Source organism: Lycorma delicatula, chromosome 8 (genome assembly GCF_047948215.1).
Source record: "Lycorma delicatula isolate Av1 chromosome 8, ASM4794821v1, whole genome shotgun sequence".
NCBI classification, from domain to species: domain Eukaryota; kingdom Metazoa; phylum Arthropoda; class Insecta; order Hemiptera; family Fulgoridae; genus Lycorma; species Lycorma delicatula.
In genome coordinates, this window is record NC_134462.1 from 95,420,201 (window position 1) to 95,444,053 (window position 23,853).

A 23,853-nucleotide genomic window follows, 5' to 3' on the forward strand; every position below is an offset into this window, starting at 1 on the left:
TGGTTTATCGTATCAGTCACATTTGAAATAAAGCAATTTTCATGTGATACTTTTGTCACTTGGCTATTGATTTATGTTAAAATGATGTGTTTATAGACATATTTTCAATCATATGAATTTAACTCCATGATGTCACAATATTATAACCCTACACAAAAATAAATGAACATTAAAAAGAGTAGAGGGAGAGAACACCTTAAACGTCTCATTTGTGCTAAAATAAACTTTATTGAAAATCTAATATGCGCTTTGAAATCAAAAAAGACGTATTTTTTTTTAGATCAAAATGAAAACTGCCAGAAATTACACTGCTGTAACTATTGTTCTAGGGTCGCTGTTGAAAAACACTAAAAAAAAATTATGACAACTAAAATAAACCCTTGTTTTTTAAGTAATTACTTTTAAGGAATGAATTAATTCAAATGTCTGTGAGTTAAGTAGTTAGACCCATGGATCAGATTAGTTATGTTGGGGTTAGGCAATTGTTGGTATTGAAATCATCACAGTTTTAGCATTCAGTTTGTATTTCTTTCCTGGATGTGAGAGATCAAGCTGTAATATGAAAGCAAAACCAGTGGTGTTTGCTTTACAAAATTATTTAGAATTCATTTTGATAATTCTGTGTTGTCCAGTTATGGCTAAACAATGCTGAATAAATTGACTGTAATTAAAGAAAAGGGTACAATGAAAATACTGTACATACCCCAGAAAATATTACTGTGAAAAAAGTTGTCATCAGTCATAATTTCAGTACACTCACTTGACCTTCACAAAACCCAGCGAGCAGCTGATTTCTCATAAAGATCTGTACTAAATTCAGATTGTACTTGTACAAATTATGGGTGATAATACAAGGTGAGTCAGTAGTTACTGTATGTGATAAAATTGAAACAAAGAAGTTAACCTTTTGATGACTTAAAAAGTTGTTATTAGCCAGGTTTAGTGAATAAATAACTGTCCTTACACTATTATGCATAAAAAGCCTTTCTAGTAAATTAAGTATCGTTACTGTATGCAACCTCAAAGTTTAAGTTGCGTTATTTTTTAGCACTGTTTGAGAATAATTGTTTCTGAACTAGTTCTCACCAGATTAGTGAAACATTTTTTTAACTAAACACAGCTAGAAATTTATTTCATCTTTTTTATATAAGCTAGCTAGATATCCAATTATTGTGATTTCATTCTACTGGGATACTTGAAAATAAATATATGAAGTACTTGTACAAAAATAGAAGCTGTAGTCTTGGTGTTACTTATCGGAAGTAAGACAAAATAAATTAGTTGATTAAACTAAATATTTTTCTTTCAGTATCTTAAGTTTAAAAATAAATTAGTTAACTGTATATTTAATATTTGATTCATTTATGTGTAACGTGACCGAATTAAATTATAAATAAAAAGCAGCTGGCTGTGTGAGATTTTTGGTAGTTTTTAATTTCACCATTGATTAAAAAGAAATTGGCCTTCCCTTTGGCTGATATTCAAAAAAAAATTAATAAAACCTCATTGTGTGTCACCATCTTATCATATGTTAAGTTATATGGTCACTATTCAGAAATATTAAGCAACAGGTACCGATGCACACACAACAGCCCCGCTTACAGAATTGTACTCTGGGTTTTGGTATCTTTAAATGTAAAGAATGGAAAAAATACTGATAGCAAAATTTTGATCCATTACAATATCTTTCCCTATTGTATTATTTGTTATTATAATCCTGAGGAAAATAAATTATAATAACAGTATTAATTGTAATTGTATAATTCTATTCACAGAAAGTGAATGGTACTTAAAGTAGAAAGAAAGTATAAATAATTTAAAGTTACTGTTAAAATTTTGATTAACTTTTATATTCACTACTGCAGTTCAGGAACTGCATCCATTTTATTACTGATGTTAAACAGAAACTAAAAAAAAAAAAAAATTATTCATAAACACCGACTATTACATTACCCCTGTAATGTAGTGGAATGTTTGAAGCTGAGGTAAGATTGTTATTATTTTATACACAACTATTTACCTTTGATATAAGAGGACCATAGATCATGGACAGTATTCCTTATTAAATTTGCTAAAATGAAAAAATAATCGCAAACTACTGTTTGCTATATTTTTTTAATTCTTAGAACACAGATCATGTTTGACTAAGAAAGTTGGCCATTAAGTAGTAGAAGTTGAATATTAAGTAGCATCTGAAAAATCAAGACTATGTCAGGACCATATCCTTTGTGGATGACAATGTTGCTGCTTATCAGAACCTATAAGTGTTTTGTTTGATTATATATAGTTCTGAAGAAATCTTGGAAATTTTCTCTCAAATTTTTTAACTTTATAAGAAATAAACTACGGATTGCAAAATTACTTCAGAAGTAATATCATCAAAAGTTTTTGATGCATACTCATAGAGGTGGATATTTGAAGGGCATCAGTTAAAATCTAGTGATGTGCTTTTACAAATTTGCATCACAATTATGGGTACTTTCATAAGTGATTAAAATTTGTAGAATTGTACTTTTAAATGTTTGTTACTTTTTATTATTGAGGCCTAGTTCTATGTTTATTATTATTATTTTAGAGTAATTAGAAAAACTATTTTCTGAAATCCACATTGCATATCAGCTGATGTAAGTCTACAGCAAAAATCTTAATTATAGAAATATATAATGGTATTAAAAATGTATATTGCTCTTAAAATGTTATTTTCTAATCTATAATTTTCTTTTCTAGGTAAGAACAGGCTACATATTGAAATTACCTTTCTGGCCAATGATAACACTGCTTAAAAATCAGAATTTATGTATGTATTCTATAATAATAACTATAAAAAAAGGTGGTGAATTGTTTTTATTTATTTCAATGACTCAAACATAGTATGAAAAAACGCATTACTGTATTTAAATTAACATTTGTAATATCTTCTTGTATTCATTCTTATGTAACATTTCAGTTTTGAAATTTTACAAATTGTATTATATTAAAACATTTATTGCAAATTTGTTCTGAATTCATAATAAGGAAGTATTAGAGCTTAATTAATATTGTAGTAAACTGCTTTTTAAGTGTACTTTATTAAAAAAAAGATGGGAAATCTTTTCATTTTATCTAGGTAATGGCATAAGTGTCATGGACATAATCTGTTATTTTTTTAAGATTTAATATTAGTATTCATTGGTGGCATTTTCTTCTGGAAAAATTAACCCTTTTTTTCCTTTGCCACAGTATGTAAGCTTGTGATGCGCTTTTGTGGTGGAGCATCACAACTGGAGAATGATTTAGAAATTTTGCTTCTGAGTAGTTTTTTTATTTTAATGATATAAAATAAAATTTACCATATTTTATGGATCTGTCTTTCATTCATCATCAGATAAAAATTGTAACATTAAATTCATTGTAAATTATTTTAAAAAAACATTAAAATAAGTAAACAGATATTATTATTATTCTCATTTTTCATATTATTATGTATGTTAAAAGTTGATGACTTTTAACAATACAGCACCATATTACTACCATTGTAGGGTTCACCATGTGAAAGCAAGGATGTGAATTATGAAATATATTTGTACAAAATGAGTAATACTGTTTATTTATTATAATTACATATCCTCAAAACAATTATAACAGCTAGGCCGAAGAAATGAAAAAAATTTACATCAGATTTAAGATAAAATATATCATTTACAAACTACCTTAAAAATTATATCCTTCAAGTATCCACCTCTTTGTGAGTACACATTCTTGAAGTCTCTTCCCTAACTTACAAATTTCTCCAACATTTTAATTGCAATGTTTGCAATCGTTTCACTTATATTCCTTAATACTAGGAAATAACTACAGTTCATCAATATTTCAAGGTTTAGTATTGAAGACCCTACTTTCCAAAGAATCCACCAAAAGTATCAAATAAATCTGGAGTCATGTTGGTCATTGGATATCGCAGTTTCTCAAGATGACATGATTCTCCGGCAGATGTGCGTCTGCAATTTATATGCAAGAAGTATGTGCTTTGCTCCATCATATTGAAGCTAAGATGACTAATAAGGAGAAGTCTCGGGTTCAAGTCTTTGTGTCAATTTGTTTTTTAACTTTTATTTTTTCCTTATATACACACACAAACATAAATTATTTTTTATAAAATATTATGTATAATAATAACATCTATAAGACTCAAGAAAAAAATTTATTGATTATTTTATTTGAGTATAGCAATATCTAGTAATCTTTATGAACATGTGGGAATAGGGATCATGGCGAAAATGAAGGATTAACAAATAAACATCAAACAGATTTTGTTTTATAAAACTTAAAAAATTAAATATATATTTATTTATTTATTTAAAATAAATAAATTTATTTTAATTTTTGCCTTGGCTGTTACATTCTATTGAATAATAATAATCAAAAAAAATAAAAGAAACAGATATATTCAGCATTGAGAACATTGAATAAATAAATGTAAATCTGTTTTCTATTACAGATTGTTTTTTGCAATTATTTATGTTTTGTCTTTTTTTATAATTATCCTATGGATTGTAACAAGCAAACTGTATAGTTTTTCATATTCTTATAAATACTATATTGTAAAAGATTTTCTCTGTTATAAGAAAAAAAAGTAAAAAAATTGACATTAAAACTCAAACCTGATATCTCTTTGTTATGAGACTGGAATGCTTGCCTTGGCTTCTTCAAGTATAAAATTAGCTACTTGAACTGCTCAAAAATCTTTAAATGGAGTTTACTCGGAAATGGAGCCAAATTGAAAGATGCCATTCTGGATTTAAAGGAGGATCCATCCTGGAAGGTAGACATCAATAAAATCCATTGTAAGTTGACTGCCTGCCTTTGCAAATAAAGATTTGCTTCATCTGACATCCTTAAATTGGGAAGAAAATTTTGATCATTTTCAATTTTATTTAAATTTAACCCATAAAATTTTTTTCAATTCCTGAGGTTTCAACTCTTGAACAAACTGTAATTTATATGGATGAAAATTCAAATCTTTTGATGATATTCTTTGCGTGCAATATGTTAGTGATCAGTGTTGCAAAACTCCCTACGAATGGCTTGGCTACAGTCACTATTTTTATAGTACAACTTTACAGTGAACACACATTGTATATTATTATGGCAACATATATGCTCTTATAAACCAGTGTTATTTACATCCCAAAGAAATTTCCTGTTTCTTTCACCCGTCTGTCAAACAAGATTGCAAAATTGATACAAAAGAAGATAAATGTTAATTTTTGTTACTAGTATCATAATCGTGCATGTTTGTTTATAACAGCAGCAAAGGACAAATGTTGATATTTGTGCAGGCTATAATATTAAGTTTGCATCTCATAAAAGTTTGTTCAGCTGGTAAGAAAGAGTGAAGGCTAGTTTAAGAACCATTATCTCATCAGTGCAATTTATTGAAAATTTGATTGATTGTTTTAAAAATAATTTTTTTTTTCTTTTCTGATTCTTCATAGAATCATTCATTAATTACATAATCAAGAAGGCTAGGGATTTAACAAAATTTACTTCTTACTTGTGCAAAGGATATATTTAACTAGTTTTGCATAAGGTAAAAATTTGTAATCATCTACACCATTTTTAGGTGCAAAAAATTAAAATACAGACTTAAAAAAAGATTTCTCCAATTTTTTTTTTAAATAGATAATTTTTTTGGCTACTATCAGATGCAATTTTCAGCATAAAAAATTATCCTTCTAGCAACATTCTTACACATTTTTCTGAGCTTTTCAACAAAGTTTCAGCCTATAATGTTAACTGATGAAGTATTGCAACAGCATAAAAGAGAATTTTTTATTTTTACTAATATTTTATTTTCTTTAACCCTTTTTTTTAGAATTGTGTAAAGTTCTGAACCTCTTGAAGAGACAACTAATTTTACTACTTAAAAAAAAATAAGAATATTCCAATAAAATTTTTTAATATTAATAAATTTTTTTATGTTAGAAATTGTATCTGTTATATGGATCTCTTAAGATAATCTATTTGAAAAATTTGGTATTGTTTTCTCTTTATTAATAAAGTTGTAAAACAGTTTTTTTTAATCCATATTGTAAGTATGAAAAAATTAAATGAATTCATAAAAAGCAAATTTTAATCATTTGATACAGCTCTTAAGTGGTTCAAAAAATGAATCGCCACGTCATGTACAGCTTGTGGTACTGCATACTCTTGTAAGATGTCTAGGTAATTAGTACTAGTAACTGTTGGCTTGGGGAAGAAGAATGGTCCAATCGCTTCATAAGCAGTCAATACACATACAGTTATGACTGTTAACATAACCATAACTTGGAAGGTAGCTTTGTCAAAGAAGATTATTTTTTCTGAGAACACATTATCTTCATTCACTTTATCAAGAATGTCAACGACATTGTTTACTGTCATCTTCAACTACATGCACCAATTAATTTTGTACATGATGTTTTAGGTACTCGTGTAGAACTTTCACAAATGAAGATTGCAGTATACCCAGCTCTAAATTTGCACAGGTCAATTTACCTGGGCATCTTTGAAAAGTTTCTCTTGAACCACAGCTTCCTTGGAGATGGGAGGTCTACCAGAATCTTTTTGTGTACTGTACTTCCTTCATCCTTAAACTGCTGATACCAGTGTTTTAATAGAGTTTATTAGGAGGACATGGCCATACTCTAAATGAAAACATCTACGAACAGTAATAACAGAACCGTTTTAATGAAATTATAGTAAGCACATTGCTCAACTGACAATCAACTCCTGTTTTACATTGTGATAGCATGTTCATTCAAGATCATCAGTAACTTTTGTAGCTACATTAATGTTTGAAGAAATCAACACATGCTACATTGCTTTGTTCATTTTTTATTAACCCGTAAAATGTACTGAATAAGTTATGTTCATTCTGTATTAACATTAAAGAGGGCAATACTAAACATTCTTTTAAATCAAAAGTAAATATACTTCTGTTATTTATTTTAAAAAAGGCATATGTGAATGATAAATAAATGCATTTTATATTTCTTCTTCATCCTTTCAACAATCATTTATTTTTTTGCGGATAACATTAACATCTTTATGAAGATGGTTGTACACATATGTTAAAAGATAAATGTTGCTTGTATTAACAACTCTTTAACAGGTTTTCTTTTCATTTTATAAAATGTTAAATAAATGTAATAAACTGCTCTATTAGGCGTTCAGTCATAACTAATATAAAGTAAATGTAAGGATAATAAAGAGTGAATTACAGTTAAAGAAGATATTTTTAAGAAAACAGTAGGCAGTTTGCTTTCTATCTACGTTTTATAATTACAGTGTTATTAACTAAAAAATAATACTTTTTTTATCCTTAAAGTAAGAGGAAATTTACAAACATGTACCATGTTTAAGATTAAAGCAACCATAATGTCAAATTATATGGTGAAAACGGTCACAGAGATGCATAATTTAAGAAAAGAGTATATCCAGTTTTCTGAAAATTCACTTAGATTATATACACACTTTTAGATCTAAACTTTTAACTAATTAAGCCAGGGAATAAATAATCTCAAAATCAGCAATTTCCTACCTTTTCTTTGCCACAGACCCCTTATAGCCTATATTGTGTCTGTTGGATCCCTCTACATTTTTTCCTAATTAATGTTAGTTAATTACAATTAACAAAAATGACACATTTCAGTTTTAGGTTGTAAATGTATCTGAGAACATATAGCAATGAACATAATTTTACAAGATGTCATTGTGAAAAAACATTTTTCAGGATTACCAAAAGGTTGTCGGTGGGATGGTTGATGTTCTTTTGGAGCTACCAGTTTTCCAAAGTCCGGTTCAATTGTAGATACTCAAAGTCACAAATCTGTTTCCACATTACGTTAATATGTGTTTTTCAATAAGACTAGAGCAGAAAATGTACATTCGCATAAGTATGTTGATGCAAATCACATAGTGGAAGACCCACCTTGTGACACTTCCGGTCGCCATACCCCTCTCAATTCTTAGTCCTGATGGGCTTTAACGGTAGTTGTCTTTCGCCCTCTAACTTTTTACATCTCATAGTAATAAGCCAGGCCTCGTTCGGATGCCACTGATATAAATGTCTTGGTAGACATTTACATCAGTGATTTTTAAACTTACCTTTTGTCTTTGCTGTAGGCCTCATCCAGACATCTTGAATGTCTTCCTCATCGTTGCTCTCTGAACTAGCTAGCGGAAGCACGAAACTCGCGCCTAGTTCTCCTTTGATTGAGCCAGTTTCTAGTAAATACCTCGAAATTTTTGGCAAATTAACAACATACCACCAAAAATGTTGTTCACAACAATGAAATTTAGTCCTAGTTCCCTTATTGAACTCCACTGCAGTTCATACCCCCTGACTTTAGGTTAATTTACGGACTCCGGTCAGGTCTACAAAGGAGAGGCGGACAGACCTCCTACTCCCACTCGGCTCCATCGCAGAGTCCCGCGTGACATTTATTTTTTCAACCAAAAAAGTTGAGATGCCGCTACACCTCACGCCTGCATGGGATCCATGCCCTCGGCAGTGCAGTCGCCATCCTGCCGACAGTGTCGTGTGCTCGTTCAAACTGCCCTCGTCAAAACGGCGCTACACCATACATCAATCGGCTGCATGGTAACCCATGCAGTCGCCGATTGCTAACATTCAAATAATCACCGCAATTTCTATCTAATCATGGCTCGACGCCAATACGTCTACCTCTGGCAAATCAACTGCTCAGGCGGTCCCTAGTCACCTGAGGTACTACTCTACTATCCTCCTTACGCCGTCCTGCTCAGGGCGAGGAATCGAAGGAAGCCAGCCACAATAGTCTGTTCTCTGCGAGTCTTCCAGTTGACACGCAGATCAAAGAAGTAGTCCACCCTCTCGAGTTCCCTAACACCTCTGGTACTTTCAGCCTCGTACCGGAGACAAACATAAAAGACATGGTCCACAGTGTCAGCGCTCCTTACAAGCCGGAGTCAACCAAACTATTCCTGAAGGCACCATGTCCCGAAAGAAATTGAGTTGTATACCGATTGGGGAAAACCCAACTAATTGCTCGCACCACCCTAACATTTGGAAAGGTACCATGCGTGTATAGACCAGTAGAAAAATTGTTCCACCTAGTTTGCTGGGAGTCAAAACCTTGGTCTTCAATTTCTCGCATACGTCCAGAAGTAAGAAGGCCTTCCTTCTTAGAAATGTACCGCTTGCTACGTTCCGTAGCTAGAATGTCAGGTTTAATTCCAGCGATCACAAAGACTGCCTCTCTCGAGACATTTCTGTAGCCACCGACAACAGCTAACAATAGAAGACGCTGGGCTCACAAAAGAATGTTCCTATAACATTGGAATTGCAAACGATTAACCCAGACGGGCGCAGCGTACAACATTATGGCCTCACAGTTGCCTTTGTAAAGAATAAGCATAGCACGATAATTCAACTCCCAATCGGGATGGATGACTCTACGGACACCAAAGAAGGCATCGCTGGCCTTCTTTGCAACAAACTGGAGGTTCTCCTTGTACTGAAGCCTCTCATCAAGGATAACACCCAGGTACTTCTGAACGGTAACATACCTAATCGGAAGGCCGTCCATCACAAGCCGCGGGTGACGGGTCGCGGCTAGACGTCCTTTAAGAAACATCACAGTTGTTTTCTCCGCACTGAAAACCATCTTATGCTGAAGACTCCACAACCTGAGAACCTTATATGCCTGCGTCGCTCTGAGCTCTATCTCGGCACGCGAGTTGCCCTCGGCCAGCAGCAAACCATCGTCGGCATAAGCCACGATACAGCAGCCACTGGGCATCCGCAACTGCATGACAGAGTCGAACTCAACGACCCAGACGAGTGGACTTAAAACACTGCCCTGGAGACAACCTTTTGACAGGGTGTTTCCTACTTCCGAGCCGCCGTCACGAAGGATGACAGTTCTGTCGCTGAAGTAGCTCGAGAGAGTTCTAATCTCATTTAGCGTGCACCCACGTTGCTGAAGTTGAAACAATGCAGAGGGCCATCACAAGTTATTGAAGACCGCAGATATGTCCAAAAAGACGCCAAGCACATATTTCTACCCGCTGGACGAAGCCAGATCCATTACCTTAAGAATTGGGTACTCTGTGCCCTTGCCGGGGTGAAACCCATACTGGTCGTCCATCAGCATATGGTTAAAAGTCAACCTACAATTAAGACCTTTTCGAAAACTTTACCTTCTACAGACAAGAGCGTCAGAGGACGTTAAGAAGAACTTACTGCGGGATCCTTGTCGCCACCTTTGAAGAGCAATTTCAGCACAACACGCTGGAAAATATCCAACAAAAAGCATCCTATTAAAAACCGTAGTCAAAGGACCAAGAATCACCGGCAACGTGCGAACAAGGGACTTATTTGTAGCCAGGCTACAAATTACTTGGCAGACTTCCGCTTCAGTAATCTCAGAAGACAAATTCTCAGAGTGAAAACCAACAATCTCCCTGCGAACACGTCGATGATGCGAGGTTTCACCAACCTCAATATCATCTGGAAGCACACCGTTCATCAGAAGAGTGAGGACACGATCTTTGTCCATAACAACTTCATCCTGAGTTGAGAGAGCCGAAAGAAAAAAATGTCTTTTTTCCGCTTTTGACTAAGTACTTTATAGACAACATCCCATGGGTCTTTGTTTCCCTGCTCTTATATAAAAGATCGCCAGGAATCACTCTTAAAATACCTAACATTGTGAATATATTCGGTCCTTTTCCGACGATAATCCGCAACCAGAACTGCACCCCGACCAGGATCACCCTCACGCTGTGCGGCTCTCTTGAGCCATCCCACAGTCCGCTTTATCGCGGTCAAGTCCCGAGTCCACCATCCAGCCACACTCTCTCAACCCGTGCATTTGGGAATCGACTGTTCAGCGGCTTCAACTACCGCAGAAGAAAAATTCTCTACCAGGTTGTCTAACGGGACCTCGTCCAGACTTCGAGCAAAAACTCGCACCCTGACTGCAAGAATGTTTAAAAACCTAGGCCAATCCGCACGCCTGTGCAGGAAGCGCCCCTGCTGAACAGGAACGTTCCACCTAAAGGCATCACGCAGCCCACCTACCAATTCATTAACTATTATGATCATTCTCGTAATCATCAACTACAGACCAGTTAAGAATCCTACCAGGGATATCCTTACCCATGGTAACATCGATGTTGGTACCATGGAAGGCCCTCCGCACCGACGAAGGTTAGTCAACTCGCCGGCTACATTAAAGTCATCAAAATGATTCTGCGCGATGAAACCTTCAATCAATTTGCCGCCATCATCCGTGATCCCACTGTGCCAAAGAGGCGATTTTGCATTCGCATCTCCTATAAGAATAGGACGACCCGCTACCAATCTAACAATCCTACCTCACTTTTCCAAATGTACAGTGGGATCCCTGTAATGAAAGTACGAACTAAAACAACCAGGTCCAGACCATCCACGGCAAACTTGACAACGACGTGATGCGTGTCAGAGGCCTGTTGTAAGAAGACGCATCTAAAGACTTCCTGCACAGTACGGCGGATTTGCTATCACCAACAAAAAACTTCTTCCAACCTGGAAAACCTGGCAGATCACCCTTGACCACGTACGGGTGTTGCAGAAGAACAACATCGAGGCTCCGTCTTTCGACAACTTCACCTAACTCAACTTGGACTGCATAGGCACCCTGGACATTTAACTGACCGAACCTAACCATCAAGGGAGTTGAAATAAATCTCAACTGTCCTCTTGTAACAATCACACTCCTTGCTATTCACGGAGTGCCTATAACTCTTATGCAACCTCTTACAGTTGACGCAAATAGGTGCTTCTGTTTTCTGCGGACAATCGTCACGCTTGTGGCCCTCTTCACTACAATGAGCGCAGACTTATAGAATTTGGCCCTATGGCCGAAGTGACAACATTTGAAACGTCGCTGCACGTCAAGGTATTCCTTGAAACGACAGGATGCGAAATCCAGGAAAATTCTACCTTCCGACAAGAATTTCTAGAAAAGACCAGGACCTAATTCAAAAACCTCGTGATACCGAGCGGCATCACGCTTTCATGTTTTGAAGACTAGCCTACACTCCTTTTTGAACGTAGCTTCGTCCAAGTCGATGTTCTGCTCCCTCATAAGGGTTAAAACCATCTCATCGGAGAGACCACGGTCAATGTCATAGACTATGACACGTACGACCTCGCTTGGGGTCTAGCAAACGAGGAAGAATTGTCTTCCTCGCACCTGAGCCGACGCTGCCGGGCAAAACCAAGAAATCAATGAGGTAGTCCAGGTCGCCCTGAACTGCCTTGGCCAGTGGAGCAGAACTAGCAGGTCTCCCCACCACTTTCTTAAATGTCTCTACTGCAGGGTTTGACTAACCTTGGGCAGGTGTCCCTGTATCGCCTGGCGCCAGAGAAGACGTCGATGGTGGCCATGGTAGAAAGACGACGAGTGAGAGAGTTGAGCATCCTGGCTCAGGGAGTACGTATACATGCGTCGAGGAAGGTAAAATACCTCGTCGTATGGCTATGTCAAAATGGACTCTACACGGAGCACGTAGATGAAGCTACTGCGAAAGCCAGCAGGATGTTGGATTCTCTCGCTAAAGTAATGGCAAACAAGAGGGGTCCCAGAGAAAAGAAGAGAAGGCTTCTGGCGGCGGTGGCTTCGTCGGTTCTGCTGTATGCGACGCCGGTTTGGGCGTCGGCGCTGGAAATAGGAAGATCCAGAAAGAAGATGGAGGCCTTCCAGAGAAGAGCGGCGCTGAGGGTGACCTCGGCCTATCGGGCGATGCGGTCGGGGTCATAGCTGGGATCCCTCCGATTGAACTGCGAGTCGTCGGACTACGTAGAACCCGGGAGGGTATGCTGAGGAAAGGAGTGAAGGAGAAACTTCTTGTAGAGTGGCAAGAAAAATGGGCTGCCTCGGACAAAGGAGAGTAGACGAGGCGGCTCATACCGCAAGTGGCGCCGTGGTTTAGGCGGGGACATGTTGAGGTAGGGTATTACCTCACACAGTTCTTGTCCGGTCACCGTGATTTTGAGGCCTACCTCTGCAGGTTCGGGAAGAGGATATTGGCAGATTGTGCATACTGTGAAGAAGTGGACCCGGTACATCACACTATTTATGAGTGTCAGAGGTGGGACCATTTCAGGAGGAGAGAGGGCCCGACATGGCTCATCCCTGACAACACGGTACAGTACATGCTGGCGGGAAGGAGACAGTGGAGCCAGATGGAGAAGCTGGTATGCACAATCCTGCGAACTAAGGAAGATGAGGGACGTCTGCGTGAGGCCAGGCTCAAGCTGGATGTATATTAGGTTTAGGAATCTTTTTATATGTCTATGTGTTGCTTACGGGGTGCCATTGGGCAGGAGTCTGGGTAGGATGATCCTGGGGCCCTATGGTATTCCAATGGGTTTTTCCGGAACCAAAGGAAGGGTGGAAGGCGGACTCTCATTGTGTAACATAATGTAATGTGAGTAGATTAATGTGGGTGAACATGCTTCGCCCATTTAACCAAGGTTTTACGCACCTTGGATATGAAGTGCGAGTTATCTGTAGGTTAAGTTTGTTTTGTTTCATTTTGCTTTGTTTTATTCTTCCTGTGTTCGCATAGGCGAATGATGAGTATGGGGTTTTGGCTTGTGGAATAACGGGTTTGGCGAAGTGGATTCTCTACGAAACCCATGCTAGTCTCGCTGTGGGGCTGGACTTGCATGAACTAATGGGCAGGTAGCCCAGCTTCCCAGACTAAGTTAGTTGTTGGGCGAAGCATGTTCGCACAGGTTCGCATTAGAGCATGACCCTTAGATAGGGTAGGCATAAGTGGTAGTAGATTTAAGTCTAGTAATATGGCAAAGGACATACGCTGGGAGGCACAGGGTGGGATACCTGGACCTCCCAATGGGTATGCTTAATTTAAATTAGGAAGCCTGTGTGCTTCATTCAGTCATAAGATAGATATGGGCACTGATGGACGTATGCTGGGCTGAGCAGTAAGAAGTACCAATGGGTATGCTCATCCCAATGGGTATGCTGGGAGTGGAAATTCAACTGTGTGCTTTGAGTGGGTGGGAAGGACTTGTGCTGGTAATTGTAGTAGTAATTGTAATTGTAGGAGATCCTCACCAGTTCCCAATTGGCAAGCACTTCCTTCATGACCTGCGTGTCATTGGTAGGCTAGGAATGAAGGACTTATGCTGAGTGGTAGTGGAAAGATGCCTTTCACTGCCACTCAGTGAGTAAGCAGATAGTCATAGGCAGTGTGCATGCTGCGATATAGTTGTTAAGAGTGCTGTGATGGATGTGTGCTGGGTGTGGAGGATAGAAGAGCATATCATCCATACTCAGGCGGCATGGTTAAATAAAATTAGGTGATGAGCCTCCGAGCTCGCATAGGTGTAAGGAAAGGACTTGTGCTGGTCAGGTGAACCACCCTGACCAATGGGCAAGCGTAGATTATATTAAGTATAAATTAATTTAGGTGGCCTGCGAGCTGCACTATTATGTGTGATTAGAATTAAGTTAGAAATAAGGTAGATATAAGCGAGTTGCTTCCACCCAATTGACGTTGACTTGTAACGGGGGTTACAAGTCGCGCCCAGGGGGGAAAAGCTCGGTCCACTGCGCAAAAAAAAGGGAGGAAGATAAATCTAATTAAAATATAAAAATCTTAAAATACAAAAAAATTAAAAAACATATGAAAATATATAAAACACAATTTAAAAAAATAATAAGCAGTGGGCAGGGCATGGGGACGAAGTGTGGCGACATTTAGGGCCAGGGAGGCAGCCCTACTGTGGAGAGGGTGAAGGCCCACCTGACATGTAAGAGGAAGGTGGGTCGGCGTTACTCGATGAAGCACTAGGAACCCTCGAGGTAACGAGATGGGTCGCGAGGAGTAATGGGGACATGTAGAGGACATGTTGCCCATTATAGGATAGGATGGTGAGGCTAGTCCTGTGGGGGAGGGGGTCATGCGCATGCCAGAAGAGGGATGTCTGTGGTCCCTGTCGATACTGTGGGGACCCCGTTGGGAGAAGGCCAAGCTAGGGGTTGGTAGTCGCTGCCACGGCATGCCTATGGGAACTGCGTTTGCGTAATGGCAGGGACCGGTTACTATAGGGGTGCTTAAAAAGTTAAAAAAAAAGGTGTCCTTGTATCCATTTCCGAAACCTCATCCTCCGATGAGGTCGTAGAAACGGGCTCCGGCTTTCTCTTCTGCCTAGACTTTCTGACATGGCCGGAGATTCCCTAGCCTGTCCTGACATCAATGAGACACTCACTATCTTCCTCCTACTTGAAAAGTTAGGCAAGCCCACTGGCGTGACTACTAACTGCAGCAAGCTACGAGCAGCTGGGAACCTTCTGTATTCCCCTGTCACTCTTTATACCTCTTGGCCATTACTGGATTGATTTGAAAACCACAGATTACGGCCCTTGTTCTGAAAAGAATGCAAGCAGGACTAGGGAGTATTCCCTTGCTCGTTACAGGGACTTACGACCAGGAGTCATTTCCACCTTTCAGCCGCGATGAGGCGGGTATGCGTCAATAAATCAGTACAGTGATACCTCTGCAAAAAGTGGAAATGACGAGTTTAAATCAGTGCTAACTGTGATAACAGCCTAGATCCAAAAAAGCCTGACACTGCTGGAAGGTCTGACACAACCAGACAACCTGAAAAAAATGAAACTAGACATCTCACAGCCCTCTGAACACACTCAAGGAGACCAGAGATGGTGCAAATGTCAATAAGTGTTGTAATGCCACTTGGGTACATTGGTTGTACATGCAACTAAAATTGTGATAGTCATATTACATGATAATTCTGACAACTCCTCTTCTACTTTGACAGGAAAATTATTTTCTGTCACCATGAAAGGGTTTTTCATCCAGTTATTATTTCCACTGCAGGAATGAAAATATTCCAATTTCAATACTATGACTTAAGATATTCTTTTATGTTTTCAATGATATTGGAGAAGAATTGATCATTTGTTGTAAGAAAGTCACTTTGAGAGGGAAGGAATCAAATTCTAGATTAGTAACTCAGCCTAACAATAAATTTAATTTATTTTTGTTTCTATGAACCCTGAAGTCTGGAATTTAGAGCAGTTCAAAAGCTAAAAATTTCAGCTAAATAAGCAAGCTAAGAAAAGTTCCACAAACAATATTTATGTTCATATTTGGAGTTGAGAAGAAAGATCCTCACCTTGTCAAACAGACTTGTTAACAGTTTACCTCATTATAACCAGTGCACTTCTGAATGAAGCAGCAGATGTTTGTATTCACTTCCCACTTCTTGACATAGTATAGTGAAGATGTGAGAATTAAGAGGCCGAGATTAATGAAATTTATTACTTTCACTGCATCAAGAATAAATTTCATATAAGTGGATAAAATACATGAGGCCAATGCTTCATGATGAATACAGCAGTAGTCAATTTTTCAGGTGGCGCGATGGATTGAATGTGAATCACAAGTACCTTAAACTTTCCCATCATAGCCCTTGCAGCACCTGTGCACACCCCAACACATCTATCATAGTTAATTCCATTGTCTTAAATAAAATTATTAACAACAAACATTGCCTCTCTGGTAGCAAGTAATGACACTGCATTGCAAAATAACATGTCTTCATAAATATCATTATATTCATATCTCACAAAGCATAATAAATTTAGATTATCCAAAATTTCAGTGCTTTCATCCAGTTGAAATGCAAAATGTTCACTTGATTACACTAATTTAGTTAATGTACTCTACGTTTTTTTTTGATATTGGCACTTTCTTTGTACTTTTATTACAGACATGATAGTTATTGTTTTCTTCACTGCAGAAAAAATTAGTTCTTTTACTGTCGTACTGACTACCATATGAGCAACTTCATAGGAGGCTAGAACAACCATTTCGATGTTGGACTAGATCCAAAACTTGTGGTTGATTGTTTTACACTTATTTAGTTGTACAAGCTTACTTCAAAAATATTCAAGTGCTTTATTTGCACAGTCACTATGTTTAGTAACACATCATGTTATACACAATAGTAAGCGAATTCTATTTATAACAAAAAAATATAAATGTAAATTCCATCACAGTTTTGAAGGTTTCATGGACTTATTTGGTAGAAGATCACTACAACTATCAAATTGTGGCTTCTCCTCCCTGCCTTTATCTAACACTGTGAATCCGATTCCCAATAACTACTCAAATACTTTTGACATTTCTTTACTGTATTTATAAATCTGAAATGCTGTATGAATTGCTGTCTTCACTGTTTGGACGCTTTAGTGAACCTTAGGTCAACCAGTGATTCATACTGTTCAAAGAAAAATAACTTTTAACTACAAGAATATAGTTTTGAACCTGTGAGAGAAGGATTAACACAACTCCAAACCAACTACACTACAAGCAGAACATCTAAAATGCTGGCAAGTGGTTACAATGTGTAAATACATGTGTGTGTAAACAGATTCTACCAAAATAGTTAAAATTTTAGGAGGTGGGTTATTACTTCTGCTAACAAAATATAGCTGGTAGAAAATCGCAGTCATTCCTATGTACAGGGATGGAGAAACCTCATGAAAGCTAAGAAGACGTACTTGGGAAAAGCTTGACAAAGAATGAGTTATTCAACTCTACTCAAGTAATTGTAAAAAAATACCTTTGTAAATTCTGAGGCTGAAAATTCTTACGGCAAAACTAAAGATATTCTTACAGACTGAAAACATAATAAATTGAAGTTTAAATATTTTATTTTGCTCTTGCAGACCCCAGGTTGAGAGCAGCTGCTCTAAATAAATAACAAAATTATTTTTTAATCAATTTATTATATAAAAAATTACACAAATGCAGTAGCTTAACCAAAATATGTTTTTATTATTTGCTGAATGTTTGATAACTTGCAGCAACTCAATGTATGCATTTTCCATAGTAACAAATTAAGCCTCTATAGTAGCCATGATAAACTGTTGAAATATATAGGTGCATCAAGGTCAGAACATAACACCAATTCCCCGAAGGGGAGTCTTATTCTTTAAGACTTTGGGGGTTGGCGTCCCCACGGGCCTAGCCTCTGCAGCTTTTCTTCCCACTACACACTTAGCTGCAGAATACTTTTCCCTATACACATATGCTACACCAGGTACACTACATGAATTACAACATATACATTTACTCGACTACACAACAACATCCAACACAGTTTTCTCTTTCACTTACACTTGATGGTGTTGCGACATCGTATGAAATGCAACCGTAACCCAAGGTGGGAACTATCCGATGGGTGAATGGCTCTACGTAGTGAGTCTCGAACGATGTCCTCTGGGTACCAGAGCAAACCCAGTTGTATTTAGCTCTAGCTCTAGCTCCAGCACGCGTGCGCTGTGCTGGAGTGGTCTATTTATCGCCGGTTCTCGTGGGACCAAAATTTCAGTTCCTACAGCCAATTCTATGATGGTTGGTGGTTCATCTCAAAAAACCACCACTTTAAGTCTGGTGAAAAGACCTCGGTCAGCTTCGTCTGACGAGGATAATTTTGCTACAGCCAATGAAGATGGTGTTCGGTGCAAGAATATCCGCTTTGTTGTTGTTAAGAATAATCAGGAGGGTGGTGGCTCCCTTCAAAAGGTCTCACCTTTCTTGATTAGTAAATGCATCACAGGATGTATTGGTTCTCCGAAGAACATTAAAAATTATGTGATGGGACAATTCTGGTGGAGACATATAACGACGAGCAGAGTCGGTCTTTGTTGCGTTTGACATGCCACAGGACCATAAATACCAGCCGAGGAGTGATTTTTTGTCGTGACCTTCTAGAAATGAATTTGAGGGAGATTGCTGATGAACTTAGTACTCAGAGTGTTGTAGAGGTGAAACGTATGATGAAACGGCAGAACGGAACAGAAGAACCGACGCCGTCCCTTATACTGACGTTCGGTCTTCCTGTTCCTCCAGAGAGGATTAGAGTAGGTTACATCTCCGTTCGGGTACGCCAGTTCATTCCCAACCCACGGCGGTTTTCCAGGTGCCAAAGGTACGGTCACACTATAACATCTTTCTCGAGGTCGGAGATCTGTGCTCGATGTGCTACCAAAGGCCACAGTGACACTAACTGCGAGGAAAGAGAAAGATGTGCGAACTGCAATGGTTCGCATACGGCTCGCTCCCGGGATTGCCCAACCTTTAAGGAAGAGAAGGCGATTCTCAAGATCTGTACTGAGCAGAAACTATCTTTCCCGGCTGCACGCAGGGAGTATAGGAAGATAGTTAACTCACGTAATCTCGTTCAACCTGATATGTCCTTCGCCACTGCTGCGTCAAAACAGACTGCTACACCTGTTCATGCTCCACAGTGCGGATCCTGCACGGAACTTAAGAAGCTCGTTCAGATGCTTTCTGATCAGGTTATTTCGCTTACGGCCACTATTTCCGGGCCGACGAGGATGAGTGAAAAGTCCTGCGTCTCAATATCGGAATCCAGCAGTGTGGTCCGTACAAACGTTCTTACTCCCAAAGTGCTGCCGACAGCCACTATTTCCGGGCTGACGAGGGTGAGTGGAAAGTCCTGTGTCGCAGTAACTGAATCCAACAGTGTGGTTCATAAAAAAGTTCCTGCTTCTAACGTGCTGCCGGTACGGGCAGAGGCTACCACATGCGGCGGTAAGCCGACTAACAAGGTCCCCACGAAAGTGACCCGCATGGCCACCCCCTCTGGGATGTCTAGCGACATCCCGTTCTCATAAATTTCCTCCGCCGTCACCCCATATACTGGAGGATATGGTTGAGGAACCTCCCGACCCATAGGCGTCGTAGTTATCTAAGGTGAAAAACACAAAAAAGAAACATACAATCACGTACAACTGAATTCTATATGGTTTCCTGAGTATATATATTATTTATTATTATTATATTAATATTTTTTACTTTATTTTAATTTTATGAACATTATTCAGTGGAATGTTCGGTGTGTACGGTCCCGCATTGCAGATATTGGAGTACTGGCGCAGCTGCATGATCCGATTGTCATGTGTTTCCAGCAAACTCATCTTTTGCGACATGACCCAATCGCACTCAGGGGATACTTTTGTGAGAGATTCGACTGTCTAGTGGACGGTAGAGAGCGTGGTGGAGTGGCTATTTTCATGAGGGATGAGTTATCAGCTACAAGGATTCGACTGACCACTCTCGTTCCTGCTGTTGCAGTGAAGATCTCTGTCCCCTTCAAGTTGCATATCTGCAATCTATATCTCTCGCCGAACACTGAGTTCAGTGCTCCGGATATCTCAGACCTCCTCGCACAAATAACATCTCCATCATTAATAGTGGGAGACTTTGCTGTAGCAAATACTTTAGCGAAATCTTTCCGTTCGGTGTCTCTCACTTCGTCATATGGTAACGACTTTCAGAGGTACAAAGCACGGATGGAAGTATTGGGGTTGAATATTGGTGTTTCGGATGGTGAATTGAACACTCCATTCTTACTTAAAGAATTGTTGCACACACTTAGGAACTCTCGTGACACTTCCCCTGGACCGGACAACGTTCGCCTTTGTATGCTTTCGCACCTTCCTGACTCAGCACTACAACATCTTTTGAGTATTTACAATGGTTTATTCTCCGGACAAGTCTTTCATCCCGACTGGTCGGAGGCATTTATTATACCAGTACTAAAGCCTGGCAAAGAGAAAACCGATCCCTTTAGCTACCGCCCTATTTCTTTAACAAGCGTGTTGTGTAAAGTAATGGAGAGGATGGTGAACCGCAGGCGTGCGTGGTACTTAGAGAAACATGGCTTTCTTTCTTCGGAACAGTATGGTTTCCGACATGGGAGATCTTCCATTGACCATTTGGTGTCGATGGAGACAGCCATACAAAACGCCTTCCTGAACCGCCAACACCTCGTTGCTATCTTTTTCGATATAAAAAAGGCGTACGACACGGCCTGGCGACGTGACATTCTTAACACCCTTAGGAGGTGGGGGATCACTGGCAACATACTTGCTTTTATCCGGGGATTCTTGAATCACCGGACGTTTCGTGTTCGTGTAGACGATTCATTTTCAGACCGTGTCGTCTCAGAAAATGGGGTACCGCAAGGTAGTGTATTACGTGCCACCAAGTTTTCTGTGGCCATAAACAGCATTACCAATTGTGTACAGGCTCCTGTCTCTTGTTATCTTTTCGTTGATGATTTTGTTATTTACGTTGCGAGCCGCTCTACACCCACTGCGGAGCGACTGATGCAGAATATTATATTTCGCTTTGAGGCTTGGTCAGGGACTACTGGTTTCACATTTTCACCCGACAAGACGAAATGTATAGTCTTTTCTCGGCTACGGAACCCTTCTAATCTGGGGGTTTTCTGAACAGGGAGCTTATTGCTGTCTCTACTTGCGTCAGGTTTCTGGGTTTGCTTTTTGATAGCCGTCTTACTTGGGTCACACATATGAGGGATCTTAGGACAAAGTGTTCCAAACCTTTGGATATGATGCGGGTCCTAAGTAACACCGACTGGGGGGGCCGATCGGTCGTGTATGTTACGTTTTTACCACTCCCTTGTTCGTTCCCGTTTGGATTATGGTTGTGTCACCTATTCCTCAGCTCGTCAAACCGTACTTAAGATGCTGGACGGTGTGCATCATTCTTTTCTTCGGCTTGCCACGGGTGCGTTTAGATCGAGCCCTATCGCAAGCTTACTTGTAGACAGTGGCGAGCCATCACTTTGGGATAGACGAGACCAGCTTTTGTTATCTTATTTTGCCCGTCTCAGCGGACAGCCGAATCACCCAGCTGTTAAGAATCCTAATTTGAGGAAGTATGAGGACCGTCCACGTTGTACTGCGCCTGTGGGGGTCCGTACATGACGTCTTCTGCAGCGTATGAATGTTGGCACTCCCTCGTTCTTTCCATCATGTCCGTGCTCGAATCCCCCGTGGAAAATAAACCATGTAAATTTTACGTTTGATCTTACAACGTATGATAAACAATCAACGCCACCTATTGTTTATCAGCAGGTGTTCCAGTTTCTCCTCACCAAGTCGAACCCAGACGTGGTGGTATACACTGATGGGTCGAAGCATGACGGTAACATTGGTTGTGCTTTTGTTTGCAATGAACAGACTTATATGTCTGGCCTACCCGGTTTTACGAGTGTGTTCACCGCGGAACTACTCGCTGTGGATAGGGCTCTAAGTATCGATGGCCCTAAATATAGGAACATTCTTATTTGCAGTGACTCGTACAGTGCTCTCCAGGCGTTGGAAAACCTTTATTCCGGACATCCTGTCGTCGTTGGCATTTATGATAAACTCGCTGAGTTAGAAAAAACGAAACAAGGGGGTAGGTTTTTACTGGATCCCTAGCCACGTTGGGATTCTTGGTAATGAGAGGGCAGATTCTGCTGTGAAAGATGCGTGTATTCAGCCTCCTTTCACCACCCGAGTTACTACCTTTGACTTTATTAATCATATAAAACAATCACTGCGAGCAAGGTGGCAAAATGGCTGGACGGCTGCCGTCGATAGCAAACTTCGACGGATTAAAGACTCAGTGTTGCCGTGGGGCTCCTCTTGCAGGAACTCTCGTCGTGAGGAGGTGGTCCTCTGCCGGTTACGTCTGGAACATACGAGGATCACACACGAATATCTAATGTCAGGAGATAAACCCACCCCTGTGCACACGATGCAACTGCCGCATAACTGTGCACCACATTCTTGTGGACTGCGTATGTTGTGCGGCGTTGCGTCGTCAGTTTAATATACCCAGCAGCATTCGTGATGTCTTGGGCAATGATGGCAGGGTTTTGGAGCGAATGTTTCTCTTTTTGCATAGTACTGGGTTACTGCAAAGGATTTAATATACTTATATATGTTTTTCTGTAAGGAGAGTTTTTTAATAATTTTAACCTTTATTTTCGATTTGATTTTTTAGTTCTATGTATTTAATTTTACTATCCGGGGTGGGGATTTTTGCACAGCCCATCAGAGTTAGGTAAGTTTTTATACTTTCTTTATTCTATTATTTTATCTTTAATATTTTATCAACTTTGTCTGTGATATTAGTTTTGGGTTTTATTTTGCCTTCTTGGCTTGTTTTAGTAAATTTTTATTGTATGATTAATATTACCTTTACACCTTGTAAAGCTTATTACTTTATAACTGGAGTTATATTACCCTTTTAATAATAACTACCGGGCGATGATAACGCCCAAGCGTTTTTCGGCCACAAACCAAAAAAAAAAAATAACACAAATTTCCCAAAGTTTATAGTCTCTCTTTTTCTGTTTAGCCTCCAGAACCACCGTAAGACATTACTTCAGAGGATGAAATGTATGAATGTAAATAAAGTTTTGTTTTGTACAGTTTCAGGTCAACCATTCCTAAGATGTGTGATTAATTGAAACCCAACCACCAAAGAACATCGATATCCACAATCTAGTATTCAGATGTGTATAAAAGTGCCTTTCCTAGGATTTCAACCTTAGACTCTTGACTTCAAAATCAGCTGATTTGCAATGATGAGTTCACCTCTAGACCAACTTAAGGGTTAAGTTTATAGGTCTAAGCTTGTTATACAGAAGCAGCAGCTCAGTTTTAAAGTTTTGTATGAATCTTGTGCAGAAAGTGAAAATTTCATTGTCACATGACCCAAAGCATGTGCTACTGTTCATGAAATCTGTTGTCATAGGCCAAATACAGTTTACTGATAAAACTATGACATTTTTAGAGATTTTAAAAAATTTTATAAAATACTTAGGTGCATATAAAATGGATGAGATTTTTTTTAATATCCCTCTCCATTCCTTTAACATTACACAAAACATATGCAGTTGGAATAATACATTACGTA

General features: G+C 38.8%; 1 protein-coding gene across 1 annotated transcript in view; it reads left to right on the forward strand.

Annotated features, from left to right (window-relative positions):
* Vap33 (VAMP-associated protein 33kDa) overlaps positions 1 to 3,577 on the forward strand; it is a 63,185-nt gene extending 59,608 nt beyond the window's left edge. The window contains exon 7 of the mRNA XM_075373739.1: positions 2,728 to 3,577. The gene's annotated coding sequence lies outside the window, so the exon portion shown is untranslated. The remainder of the gene's footprint in view (positions 1 to 2,727) is intronic.
* Positions 3,578 to 23,853: the final 20,276 nt, after the last annotated feature.